Source organism: Mesocricetus auratus, unplaced genomic scaffold (genome assembly GCF_017639785.1).
Source record: "Mesocricetus auratus isolate SY011 unplaced genomic scaffold, BCM_Maur_2.0 Super-Scaffold_100011, whole genome shotgun sequence".
NCBI classification, from domain to species: Eukaryota; Metazoa; Chordata; class Mammalia; order Rodentia; family Cricetidae; genus Mesocricetus; species Mesocricetus auratus.
Genome location: NW_024429195.1, coordinates 16,400,379 through 16,414,722, shown reverse-complemented (window position 1 = coordinate 16,414,722; position 14,344 = coordinate 16,400,379). Strand labels below are relative to the sequence as shown.

General features: G+C 35.0%; 1 long non-coding RNA gene across 2 annotated transcripts in view; it reads left to right on the top strand.

Moving 5' to 3' along the window:
* The window catches only part of LOC110340801, a 32,604-nt gene extending 19,196 nt beyond the window's left edge, over positions 1–13,408 (top strand). The window contains exon 4 of one of the 2 annotated variants that reach the window (XR_005880366.1): positions 13,369–13,408. This is a non-coding gene — a long non-coding RNA (uncharacterized LOC110340801). Of the gene's footprint in view, positions 1–5,000; positions 5,038–13,368 lie in introns of those variants that run through there. The other variant, XR_005880367.1, reaches the window with a different exon arrangement.
* Positions 13,409–14,344: the final 936 nt, after the last annotated feature.

Sequence of the window (14,344 nt, the reverse complement as noted above, 5' to 3'; positions counted from 1 at the left end):
ATAGCAATTGTAACATAATTCAAATTTACCTTATTAAGCTTAGTTCTAACCACTGTTTTGTACTTACTTTTTCAGAAGTCTGAGGGATTTTTCACACAATATGTATGTACAGGAGAGTATTAGTATAAGACTGCTTTCAAATTATCCATGTGGGTGGGGGACTGGAGATATGGCTCAGATGTTGAAAGCACTTGGCTGTTTTTCCAGAGGTCCTGAGTTCAATTCTCAGCAATCTCGTGGTGGTTCAGAACCATCTATAATGAGATCTGGTGCCCTCTTCTGGTCTTAATTGTATATAAATAAATACTTCTTTTAAAAAATTGCATGAGGAATGAGGAAAGTTAAACTCACGAAACAAGCCATGACAAGTGGCAGGGATGAGACCTCAGCATATAGTTTAGGAAAGTGTACTCCAATCCTTCATTATTATTCTTCAGCTATGTATGAAATCTTCTATTGTTCTCACAGGCTCCACACCTTCCTGTTAAGTGAAGCTCAACTAACCTTAGGAATCATAACTTGGAGCTCAACATTATCAGAACAAGACGCCTAAAGTATTTCCAATTACAGACAAATAAAATCAAGTGCACAATAGGAGGGGTGGTCTACTGTACCAACAAGCACAGTTTTTCCTTCTTACACTGTAGCCTTTACATGATGAATTATACCCCAGAAATCTATTGTTCACCCACTATTTATTTAATACACCCTGTGACAGTATCCTTACCTTGTGTTCCTCTCTATGCCACTTCAAGTGAGACTTCTTAGAAAGTCCTCTGTCACCCAATCTGAAGCTGCTACCTCTGTCAATCACTTTCTATCATAGCATCTACTTTATCTTATTCAAATATGAGTATATAGACTTTTTCTATATACAGATTTGCCATTTTTTCTTGCCCTAATAGTGGGATATAATTTATGTAACCGTAATCAATCTGGAATAAGAAGCATACTTGATGCATACTGTCTTCAAAATTGAAGGTTCCTGACTGACTTGATTTGAAAGGGTATTTTAGTCTTCAAACCATTTATTTCTTCCCTACCAACTGGTAGCAATGATATACAAAATGAAGAATTGACATATTTCCCCAAGAATGGTCAGTTGTCTTCATCAAGCTTGGTATCTAAAATGCCATTGGCAGTTGTATGTTGATGCTAGCAATAAATACTGAGCAGGTTAATATTATAATGTAGGGAAAGAGCAATTATTTTTGAAAGAAAATGTGTCATAGCAATTACAAAATTCAACATGTTATAATTTTTCCCTTTGGTGACCTGTTTATTTAATATGTACCAAGAAGCATCTTCGTTTCAGTTCATATTAATTGTGTCATTCATGACAGTACTGCAATTAGAATATTACAACATTGTAGAAAATCTGATGTCTAAGCTTTATATATTAGGTATCAAATCAAATATAGAAAATGGCATCATTTCCTGAATTTAAATTATTGATTTATAGCAAGTAAAGTATACAAAAACTTCAAACATAAAAATTCTGTTATTTTAAAATACTTTCAAAGCAGCACTCAGTGTTCCAATCTGGTATTTCCAAAGGAATGCTTGTAAAAATATAAGAGTCTGTCTTCTTTGCTCAACCCTTGAAATATTGAGAGTGATTATGTAGTTCACTGGATGTTAGAATGATTTGGAGAAGTTTAAGTGTCCATGACCAATTAAAGCAGAATATTCTATGGTTAGAATGTAGATATCAACACCCTCCCCAGCTTTTCAAGTGACTGCAATATTCAAACAAAAGTGAGATCCACTACCCTAAGGATGAGCGAATGTAAAAATGGGCAGCATGCCTAATACATATGGATATGGATAGAGTCAGAGATGGAATATTTCTACTTAAACCTTATGCCAGTCAAGTTGAAGTTTTGCAGTTACATTATGTCATTATCTCTGAAATGTATTTGGTTGAAATCCAAAGAAGATAAATGAGCACTCTTCACAGAAATGGTTTAATTTGGCAGACATCACTGCTTCCACAAACAAACTGTTCAACAAAATCAATTCTTGGAATCATTATAACGTTAAGAATAGAAAGTAAGAACTAAGAGGCAGGTGTTATATGTAGCTTCAGAAAAGGCAACAGAAATACTTGCACTCATTTTATTATGTGCAGTGTTGCTTCTCAACGTACCTGTTTGCAAAGTTTACTACACACCACAGGTAGAGGGCATTTCCATTCTCTGCTGTTATTGTATAAACATTCTCCAAAGAATGGACTGTATTGTCAATACCAACACTTCTTTAAGTATACATGTAAAACTGATAAGGTATCAATATTTTTACTTAAAATGAAATACATATAGACAAAATATATGAAAGCGTGTTCATATTTACACCATAAACTTATGTATAGGTGAACATCTGTACCCACACTACATGAAGCTGACTTCTGTGCAATTTTCTAGACATTTAGTGATCATGTATTATTTCTAACTTCCAAATTTGAGATTAATAGCAAGTACAATTTTCTTTTTCCCCTTATCCCATTACCTTAAAATATTTAGGATATAGTTTATCTCTAATAATTTATAACACATTTTGAAATAAATATAATTTTCATTTTGTTACTTAAACTTTTGACATATGAATTAAATGGCAGTGCTTAACGTACTCTTTTAGTTCAATGCATAGTGCAAAAGTACTTTCTGTTATGTGTCAAAACATCACTGGATAAATTATTAAAAAGAAAGTACACTGTAGGGGTACTGGAAGAAAGTGGAAAAGACCAAAACAAACAAACAAACAAACAGTGTAATAAAATAATTACGTATCTTTTGGTAATTTAGGTAATTCTTTACTTTTTTCTTGTATTGTTTTTATTGTTCATGGACTGGATTCTGTTTCCTGTCTAAATATCTAATATTGCATCTGTTTTTGGTCATTCTCAATTTAAAATTTTCATTTCTTCAGGTAAATTGGCACATTTACTTTTTAACACATTTCAACATAGATCAACATGTATTGGTTAAAATTTCCCATTATAATAGAACAAATGTGTGAAAATGTGTAACAGGTGACATGACTTACCGGGAGTGTAGTTGCAAAGCATCTTGGAGGCCTTGAGTTTAATATGGGAAGTCTTCATGAGACTGTCTGTATATGTATGCATACATACATTCATATTTTATCTCTCAGGGTATATATATATATGAATAAATATATATTATTAGATACATAACAAAACATGAAAATGGTATTTTTCCTAACTTATATTTAAAAATATATTACAACGATGCAATTATTGTGTTGAACTGCCTGCTGCACACTGTGCTTTAACCAACTCCAACTTATAAGTTTTGATTAATTATTTTTATTTATTGTATTATTTAACTCTTTCAATGTTGGGACGTGACAATTAACTAGACATATTGGAAGGGTTCCCCATTGTTTTATTAATACTCAGCTGTTGTTTCTTTATTTTACTTTGTTTGAGACAATGCCACTCTCTGATACAGTCTGACCTGTAAATCATGCTCCTTCTGTCTCTGTCTCAGCAATGCATCCATTTGGCAGTATTCTAAGGATACACTTAAGGTGTGGTTTCATAAGCATCTCTTTATCTAAATATAATCTCTCTCTCCCTCCCTCTCTCTCTCTTTCTCTCTCTCTCTCTCCCCATCCATCCATCCATCCTACCATCCCTCTATGTATCTATCTATCCTGTCTCAAGACTCAATTACACTTTGTCAGAACACTTTTTAACCTCTTAATTTCTGTCTCTTATATTAGGAAAAGGCTGATCTCACACCACTGGTTACAAGTGATGCTCATCCTATTGCTCTTTTTTAAAATGTCATATGGATTTCTAAGTGCAAGAATGATTTTGAGTGTAGTAGTACATGCCTACAATCCTAGCTTTGGGAACTAAAATCAAACCTTAGGGCCAGCTCATTTACAACAAAGCTGGGGCTCCAACTCTAGCCAGTTATCACACAGTAGCTCTTGATTTCATGTGTTATTCATCTGTAACTTATCACTCTGTCAGTGAGAAGCTGAGATCATACTGTTGACTTTCCACCGTTTCCTGTTCAAATCCAATATCCATTGAATGGAACATCACCTTTGTGAGTCTGGGCAAATTTGTCAATTACAGGGCATATATGTAGCTCTTTTAGCTTTGGACATAGAGATTCCTATTACTTTACTATGCCCCCCTTTCTCCACCTTGTCACCAAGGTTATTTCACAGTATTGCAACATTCTGTATTGTATCCTGCATTCAAATGTTCTCTTTTTTTGTTAATTCATTTTAGAATTTTCATGAATTCAATATATTATTCATCTTCATACCTCAGTGCCTCTCCTCTATGAGCCTCTTCTACCATGAGACAATTTTACCTCACTGTCACTTATTTTTATGAATTTAGGAATATATGTATGTTACAACAATTAATAAAAATAGACACAACTAATTTGAAAAAGAGCAAAAGTGTGATATATGTGAGTGAGGGTTTGACTGGAGGAAAGGGGGAAATGTCATAATTAAAATATAATAAAAAAGAAATAATATGAAAAACAAGATTGAGAAAAGCAATTGCAGTGCATACTAAGACATACATTGTAGATATTGATAAAACTTTATTTTCCTTTTCTTGATGCACACCATTCTTTCCTTTTTTGTACCCTGACATACACTCATAAGGTCATTCAGAGACTTTGAATCAAACTGAAACAACTGGAGTTGTAAAACACAGAAGTCAAATAGGAGATGGGAGAGAGGTGGGAAAAGAAAAGGAAAGAGGAGGACATGGGGGAGCAGGAAACTTGAATCAAGGTAAGAATAGAAGAGAGAAGGATGAGAGATAGCATAATAGAGGGAGCCATTATAAGTTGGAGGGGAGATCTGGCACTAGTGAAATCTTCACAGATCTACAAAAATGAACCAACTGGCATTAAGGCTACCTTAAATGCCCAACTATTATAATGAGATTGATGACTACCTTATATGCCATCCTAGAACCCTTACCCTATATGCCATCCTAGAACACTCATCCAGTGACTGATGGAAGCAGAGGCAGACACCCACAGCTAAAACCTGAACTGAACTCCTGGAACCCAGTAGCAAAGAGGAGTGATGAACAAAGAAATCAAGACCAGGCTGGTGAAACTCACAGAAGCAGCTGACCTAAACAAGAGGGAACACATGGACCCTACACTGATGACTGAGAGGCCAGCATAGGACTGATCCAGACACCACCCTGCCAAACTAACCCTTGCCCCCAACCTGGATATCAAAGAAGAGGCCTTGGCAATCTATGGGACCTTGGAGAGTAGATCAGTATTTATCCCTGGCTTACAAATAGACTCTGGGAGCCCGTTACACATGGAGGGTGCTCTCTCAGCCTGGACACATGGGGGAGGACCTAGGCCTTGCCTGGAATGATATGAAAGACTCTGAATATCCTTCATGGAAGCCCTTATCCTCCCTGGGGTGCAGAGGGGGATGGAATGGGGTGGGGGACTGGGAGGATTGTAAAAATTTAAATAAAAATTATTATAAAAAAAGAAAAAAAAGAAGTCAAATTCAGTGAGTTTGTGAGGTTGCTTCAGCGTGTTGCCTTGAAATATATGCATTTAGTAATATTGATGTTTTAATAGGTTAGTCTAAACTACTGTTATTCATTGTAGCAAGTAATATTCAAAACAGAAGTCTTTTAACAAAGGAAAACATGTTTTTATATAATGTAGTACATAGTTTAAAGTAATGACAACATCCTTCATTTGCCCATAGTCATTCACTAAATACACTGTCAATTCCAATCCATACTGATATAAACACATATGAGAACCCTAGAAAAATGCTGTACATTTGTTACTTTAGCACTCAGAAGACAGGGTACCATAAATCAAATTCTTGTGTGTCCTTACCTAGATGAATATAAATATTAATTATACTATTGACTACTGTTTATGATTTATTTGTGGATATTTGTGTCTTTTATTTAGTACAAAATTATTTTTTCCTCAAAAACTTTATTTACATTTTTATAACTTTCTTTTTCTCAATGAAGAACCAGAATAATCCAGGGTAAGTGAATAACTTCACAGATCAGAAAATATAATAGCAATATTCAAAGACAAATGTTTGCATGTAAACATCATCTCATCATATTAGTAATGAGGGCATGTGTATTTATGGTTTATTATTTGTTTTTATAGATTTTAGTTCTAAATGTAAATACTTGTCTAAATTTCAGATTTCAGAATATAGTTTTAAGCAATAGAAATAATTATTAAATGTAGCATAATACTGAAATATACAATTGAAATATTCCTTTTTACTCTAATGTATTTCTTAATAATATGATAAAGCCTAGCATTGCAATTGTTGTGGTGTAGTATGTCTTCACCAGCCATTGAGGGCTCATATGCAGAAATAAAATCTACAAAGTGAGATATGATGATCAAACTTCATATAGTATGGAAAGGTATCATCTCATGGTATTTTGAAAACCACACTCTCACAAATGAATTAGTGAATCTTAGTGGGTTGATGAAAAGAGGGAGAACGTAAAGGCATTATAATATGATATTGTGCATTGTCATGGGATGTTGCTCATCAAAAGGTCACAAATATATGGGACAGTAACACAAATAATAAAAACTCAGAGTCAGGTGTTGTAGTTCCAAATTAAGATCAGAAAATTAAAGCAGCCAGCCACTACCTCTTAAACTCTACCTCAGGCCAAAATGGATGATCCTGTTTTCATGAATCTTCAGAGTCAAATGCTATGCTGTGCCAGACTAGAAACTTTATCTCACAAGAGACTCTTTACTTCTTCTTTTATACCTCCCTAGTGCTGTGATTAAAAGCATGAGCTCTGTTATTCTTTTAGATTGATTCACTCATGTGCAACCCTGAGTGGCCTTGAACTAACAGAGATCCATCTACCTGTCTCCCAAGTACTGAAATTAAAGGTGTGTGCGACCACTGCATGGCCTGTATGGCCAGCTAGTGTGGCTGCTTGGATTAAAGGTGTGCAACACTACTGCCTGGTTCTATGGCTGTGACTAGCTTTGCATTTTCATCCCAGTGGCTTTACTAGATCATAAATAATCTATCAACAAATGGTACCTAAGACCTTGGCCCCATTAGCATTGTTAACATTGATGTACTTCTTTAGAAAGTGTCCTCATTCAGCTATTTCATTAGAGAAATGCAATAAAATACTTGTACACCAGTGCATGATAATTGCCATTTGTCATCCACAACAATGACCTTGTTTTTGCCAGCTGAAGTGAATATGACAACACTTCTGTTATTATAAAATGTTATAATAATTATATTTTTAAGAGAGGGTCCAAGAAATTCTAAACTAAACATTTCCCCAGTACCCAACTAGTAATATTTAACATTATAAACTCCCAAGGAAAAATATTTTACAACTGCCTAAAACATTAGCCAATAAAAAATATCAGTATACACTTCTGTTGACTCCTTCCCTACGTGTAAATACCTAACAGGCTGTGTCTACATGATAAAAACTGTAATGACATTAGTGAAAATAAATGAACCAAGACAGTTATAATTTTACTTGCAGTGAAATCAAAATACAAGCCTCATATTTTTACATTTCAAATGTTTAAATGTTGATGTTTGGTCAACATAGCCTGGTGGTAATATAGTTTTTCATTTGCTATATACATTCTTGCACAGCATAAAATTAGGTTATTAGAGATCATTTGGGATGGATTTAGTTCCTTGCTGACTGTGTGTGTGTGTGTGTGTGTGTGTGTGTGTGTGTGTGTGTGTGTGTGTAAATGTGGCATGCAGGCCTACTGATATGCTTCCCATGATGGTGGTTTACTTTAGGTTTATTTTCTAGAACCATAGAACATCAACCAACTTTTTGTAACATCCTCAGCACAACTTAATATGAAATTAATTTAAAACTACAATCAAAGCACACTTAATCCAGTAATGAGAAAACTAAAACCACCTAAGCACTAAATGTAAATACCTAATAGAATGAGGCAAACAATAATTTTCTTCTCATTATCCATATTGACAAGAATTAATTTTTCTAGGCTTAGTATAAAAGTAGTCACAATAGTAAAAGAAAATCATGGTCTTTTGAGACTAACATGCATTTCTCTTAAAGGAAATCAGAAATTACAGTTCTCAGCATTTAAATAGTAACAATAATAATAAATAAGAAATGACAGACAGAGTTTCAAAATACTTCTCTATTTCTAAAACTCAGCTTCTTCTAACATGCTGTCCTTATTTCTAATATGGAAAGTAACCTATAGAATATATGCAATTATATAAAATCAAGACTGAAGCATGAGTCACATGTATAAATAAAAGCATATCCACTATAGAAGCAGTTAACAGTGAATGAAGACAGTTAAGTTGATGGGGCATGTCCTGCTTGTATGCTGTAAATATGTTTCTCTTACTGATTTAATAAAATGCTGATTGCCCAGTATCCAGGCAGGGAGTATAGGTGGGGCTATCAGACAAGGTGAATGCTGGGATGAGAAAAAGAAAAAGCCACTCAGGAGACACTGTGTAGCTACCAGGAATACGGGACTCCAGGCATTCTCCAGTAAGCCAAAACCACATGGAGAAACACAGATTAATAGAAATTGGTTAATAATTAAGAGAGTCTAGACAATAAGAAGTCTTAGCTGTCAGTCAAACAGTTTATAGTTAATACAAGTCTTTGTTTATCTATTGGGGTCAACATGGCTGCAGGAACAGGCTAAGCAGAAACTCCATCAACTGTTTAGCAGTGAATAGTTTTACTACAAGCAAATGTTGGTAGTCATCAGATTACAGTCATAAATAAAAATATGATACCTTCATCATGAATATCTACCCATCATTCCTCATTTTAAAAAGTATAGTTGTAAGTTTCCTCTTTTAGACTACCGAATAAGGCCAATATTTTTTCCATTTGTGTATTCCCCTTTTATGCATAACACTTGACTTAAATCCCTAAAATCAAATAGTGTATTAAGACTGTGTAACTGTGGTGGAGAGTGAATACAAGACATAAAGAGAAGTATGAAATGGAAAGAGGAGAGAGACACTCCTTGGCTATATCGTTTGTAAACTGTATGGGTATTTATTAATTCATTTGCAAGTGACCTGGTTTTTAATGATTTATTTAGTACACTTTGCCCATTTCGTCCCCCCCCCCGTGTTCCTAATAACTTATCTCACCTAAGTGGTCCATGTTTGCATTTTCTGGAAACATTCTGAGAAAGAAGTGTTCCTTGTGAATTAATATGCCCTTTATTCTTGGGGGACTTCTGTGGTTAAATGAATACTCACACATTTCATTACAGTATCTCTGAAACACATGTAAACCCTGAGGCATACCAAATTACTGAATTAAGGTGACATAATTCTTAGAGAGTTCAGTACTTCACTCCTAAAATACACCCAATGTCTCCAAGGTTCTGACTAATTCATGCTGCTGGGAGAACTGCCCCATTTTACTTTGGGTTGCAATAAGGTACCTACAGTTGCATCTAGCTCCAGCACTGATTTAGGGCATTAGTATGAACCAAATCAATGTTATCACATTTTCATTGTTTGTCATTGATCTGTAGTCCATAAAAATTAAAAGATTACAGTGCAATCTCACTGGGTATGTTTCCTGATATTATAAAGCCACACCGCTTCCAAATGGGAGGTTTTGTTGTTGTTGTTGTTGTTTGGACCTTGCTCAAAATTGACAGGTTCTCATACGTATAAATAGCAGCAGGTGTGCAATCAAAATAATTTCTTTGTCTGATTTAATAGTCTAAAAATTCACAGAGGTGAAGATAGATAATAATTAACCCTGAAGAAATGCTTGGATATTAACATAAAATCAAATAATTTTTGTGTGCCCGTTAAATGGCAGTACTACATATTTACCATTCAAATGAAACAGGAATAATGTGCTCCTTTTACTCTTGATGTCTCTCAAGCAACAACAGAGGGCTGGAAAAAATTGGCAAATTAGAAATCAATGTGATGACTTTCTGGAACAATGTTATCTCTCAGTGCTAAAAATTATTAACAATGTGATTCGGAGTCTAAGGTTTTGACTTTCAAAACAGCATTCATAGGTTCTTTCATTTCTGTATTTTTGTTTGTCCTGTTTGTCCATGATTTGGAATTTATTATTCCCATCTCTGATAATACTTTTAAAATGATTTTTTCATGGTAGGTTCCTGTCATTTAATATTTTATGGTTCCCTCCAAGGTATTAAATTTCCTTTGTATTATCTCAAATCACAAATGAACCCTTGACTAATCTTCTGTGATTTTTGACTGGTACTATTTGAAATTTCTGATATATTCTGAATTTTGTGTGAAAATTTTGTGTGTATTTTCAAAGTCAGGAACAATCAGCTCCTAATTCTCTGATTGTGCTTTCAAATTTAATCTGAACTTTCAGGCAGAGACGTAGAGTAGAAAGCAAAGATCATTTTTTTTATTTTCCTGATCCAGTAATTTTCCTAGAGACCATTGTGGAAAATCAAACTATCAATACATGAGCATTTGTGGATAGAGGCATAATTCCTGAGTCAGATATGGAAATTTACAAAGGACAAAATGATCTATTTAATAGCTTATGATAAAGTCAAGAACTTTATACCTTCTCAGGAATTCAATACACTGACACCAACAATGGCATCAGGAACCTCATGCATGTATAGGAACAGAGGACTTATATGGGCAGCATGTTAGTATTTTTAGAATGGTCTGTTGAGAAGCAGGCATGCAAACTTATTTTAGTGTTGAGGGAAATGGCTCCCTGGTCAGAGAATTTCCCTACAGGGGAAGTGAATATATGAACTGCAGTTCATATCCCAAATAAACATTAATAGCCTGCTGTGCAGAGGTAGACCAGAGAGGCAGAGATGGAATCCTTGTATCAAGATGGATAGCTGCATTAATCATATTAGTAAACTCTGAGTTCAACCAAGAAACATTACCTCAATGAACAAGATACAGAATGATCAAAGATGGCTCCTGACATCTGTCTATGTGTACCCAGATCAGTCTTCATCATCAGAGCCCTGTTGCTTCCCATTACACCCTTAACATATGACATAAGATGTGCTCACTTAACAGCAGGGTACAGTTTTGTACCCTGCAACATAAAACCTGTTACTGGAGCCCATGTCTTAAACTGTTCATCACCTTCCAAGTGTCAAGATAAAACGTCGACTTTCACTTGTGGAATTTGGGGTATCTTCAAAATCTTTGTCACAATACATCAAAGCATATGCTATGCTCAATATTTGATAACTATTGGCATTTCTTTTAAAAGTGAAATGAAATTGCCACATAAAGTACAAACTTGTAAGAAGTTTTCAAATAGGACTTTACCTGCCGGGCGTTGGTGGCGCACGCCTTAATCCCAGCACTCGGGAGGCAGAGGCAAGCGGGTCTCTGTGAGTTCGAGGCCACCCTGGTCTACAAAGTGAGTTCCAGGACAGCCTCCAAAGCTACAGAGAAACCCTGTCTCGAAAAAAAAAACCAAAAAAAAGACTTTACCTTATTTGAAATGCTGTTTCCCATTCCTTGTGTAATTTTGTCCCATGAATATACAGTTCAGTCAGTTCAACATGCAGACTCCATACAATAGAACTGTGGCTCACTCAAATTGCATGGTATTACAGGGTTTGGTGAAAGAAAGTTGCAGAAAGATGTTAGGCAAATCAGGAAACTATGCTGTACTAATTGAGTCTATCAATCAGGAATGGGGAATAGAGGAGTGTCTATTATCATGTAAGGACCTGGAACGAAATAGGTGCTCCACACACAGGAGAGAGCAGTTGTAAGAGGGCTGTTTAGTGCTACCTTCAGCAAACACAACCTTTGGATTTCTTTGAACCAGGTAAGACCAAAGGCCATGCTTTCACTGTCTTCATTCACTGGGGAAAGTTTACCTGCTACTTTGCTTCCAGGCTAGGTCCAGCACAGATGGTGCAATCCATTGAGAGTAGGTTCCAGAACATCAAGCATGGTGGAAAATGGAAACAGGCTTCGGAGTGGGCAAATGAATGAACAGCCTGCCCCAACTATATTTTTTTAAATAGAGCTGCCATTACTTGCGTTCCATTCAACAAATAATGGATGGGAATAAAACCATATGAATTCCCTTCAAATCATAAATCAGAAGCAATGACAAGTATATGTGTAGGTTTTGTTATCCTCCATGACTATAGTGATTATGGTGATGTATAAGTCTCGAAATACAAGTGGTGGTGGTGGTGGTAGTGGTGGTGATGGATACAATTTTCCAATCATTATATACATGTTCTTAGATATCCATTTTCCACTGCATGAAATAGTTGCACATGCCTTCATATTCTAGTATGGGAGGTCATTACTTTTATCTTGATGGCATCTCATTTTGTCACATGGGCACTGTTACCACATTGGTCTCTCTTTCAGTTTCACTTGAGACCATGAGACTGCTGAATGTGTTTCTCTTCTGTGAAGGTAAAGCTGGCTGCCATTCAGTGTACAAATGTAAAGACTTCCCAGCAGTGATGACATGCTTTCCTCAAATGAAGACAACATAGGACATGATTTGCTCTAACACAGAGCTTCCACATAGCCTGAAGTATGGACAGTTATTAACCAGTCCAATTATACAAAGAGAAGAAATTGGTCAAGTTTATCATTATTTTTATGTTCCATAAATTATTATTTAACAGGATTTGACACCATTGAGATTTTTGAATGTGTCAAAAAATACCCAAATTTGGGCATAAAAAATATACGTAGTCCAAAGGCTATGGATTGAAATGAGTTGTTTGAGGACTGCAGTGTGCCTGTTTTCAATATTCTGAAAGTTTTTTATTCAATTAAACTTTTAGAATATTTATAAACATAGTTTTGTTGTTGTTCAATTGACTACATATTAACTATAGGGCAGTTTAAAAGATCTCTGCTTTTTTCAGAGAACTAGGTTCAATTCCTGGAACCCATATAGTGATACACATGCATATGTTAAAGGGATCTGAAACCCTTTTCTGGCCTCAGGGGAAATAAAACCCTTATGTGATGCACAGACATAAGCAGGCAACGGACATACATATAAAGCAAGCAAGTGATAATTTTTAATGTTGAAATCTCAGTTGTAATGTGTTTTTAAATGTCGTTTGAAGGTGTAAAGATTGAACAAAAAGTAAAATTTCTGAGAGCTCTGGGTGATTCTTTTGTAGCAATGTGCATTGCTGCAGGTGAGTCCCTGGGTATCCCATATGCTTAGCAAGTGTTCTATCAAAGAGCTAAATCTCCATCCACAATGTAATTCTCTTTGAAACATGCATGCACACATATAGAGATATCAACGTTCATTATGTCTATTTTCATGTTTCTTTTCACCAGCCTGGTCTTGACCCCTTTGCTCATCACTCCTCCCTCTCTGCAACTGGATTCTAGAGTTTGGCTCAGTGTTTAGCAGTGGGTGAGTGTGTCTGCTTCCATCAGCTACTGGATGAAGGCTCTAGGATGTCATATATGTCATCAATCTCATTATAGGTAAGGACATTTAAATCACATATTTATTTTCATAGAAAAATAGTAATCATAATAATATGTTATTTAGAGTTTTCTGAATTTCAAGATTAAAAAATGCCCAAACATTTTATTTAAGTATACTCACTTCTTAAATTTTCTTTCTGAAATCCTAACTAATGAAAACAATTTTATGTTGAAATTTTGGGCTAATTTCTTTTTAATAAGCATTAAAATAGAAATTAAGATTTATGAAACTTTGCTTTAACATGATCCAGAACATTTTTATGTATTCAATTTTCTGATGTTGATTAAAAGTATAGCTTAAAATTTTCCTGAATGATGCATTAAAAAGTTTGAATTGAGTATGTTTAAACCTAATCAAATTATACTTTTATCAATGATTATAATATCTGAGGGTTCAGAATAAACTTCATTAAAATACCAGATTTGTTTCTTTTGTCAGTGTGAGAAGAGATATTTTGTAGTAATTCATGCCAAATCTAATTATACAGACTATTCAGGAGTCAAAATACATCTGGCATCATTGTTTCCTGATTGCATGATGCTACACTCCAAGGCGACAGACAGTGATAGGTTTTAATGGGCCCCAATCAGAAACTGATGGATTTGGAAGAAATAGCAAACATCTGCCATGAGGAGACATTATTTTCAAGCTCGAACACTGTGCTTTTGCAGAACATATACCATGTTCCTATGTCCTTAAATTATTTGATGTAAAATCATAATCCATCTTCTCTACTTCTGAAGGATAGAGAAACATGTGTAGAAATGACAGTTCATATGCATATTTGCACAGAGATCATGCATATTTATACTTACAGAA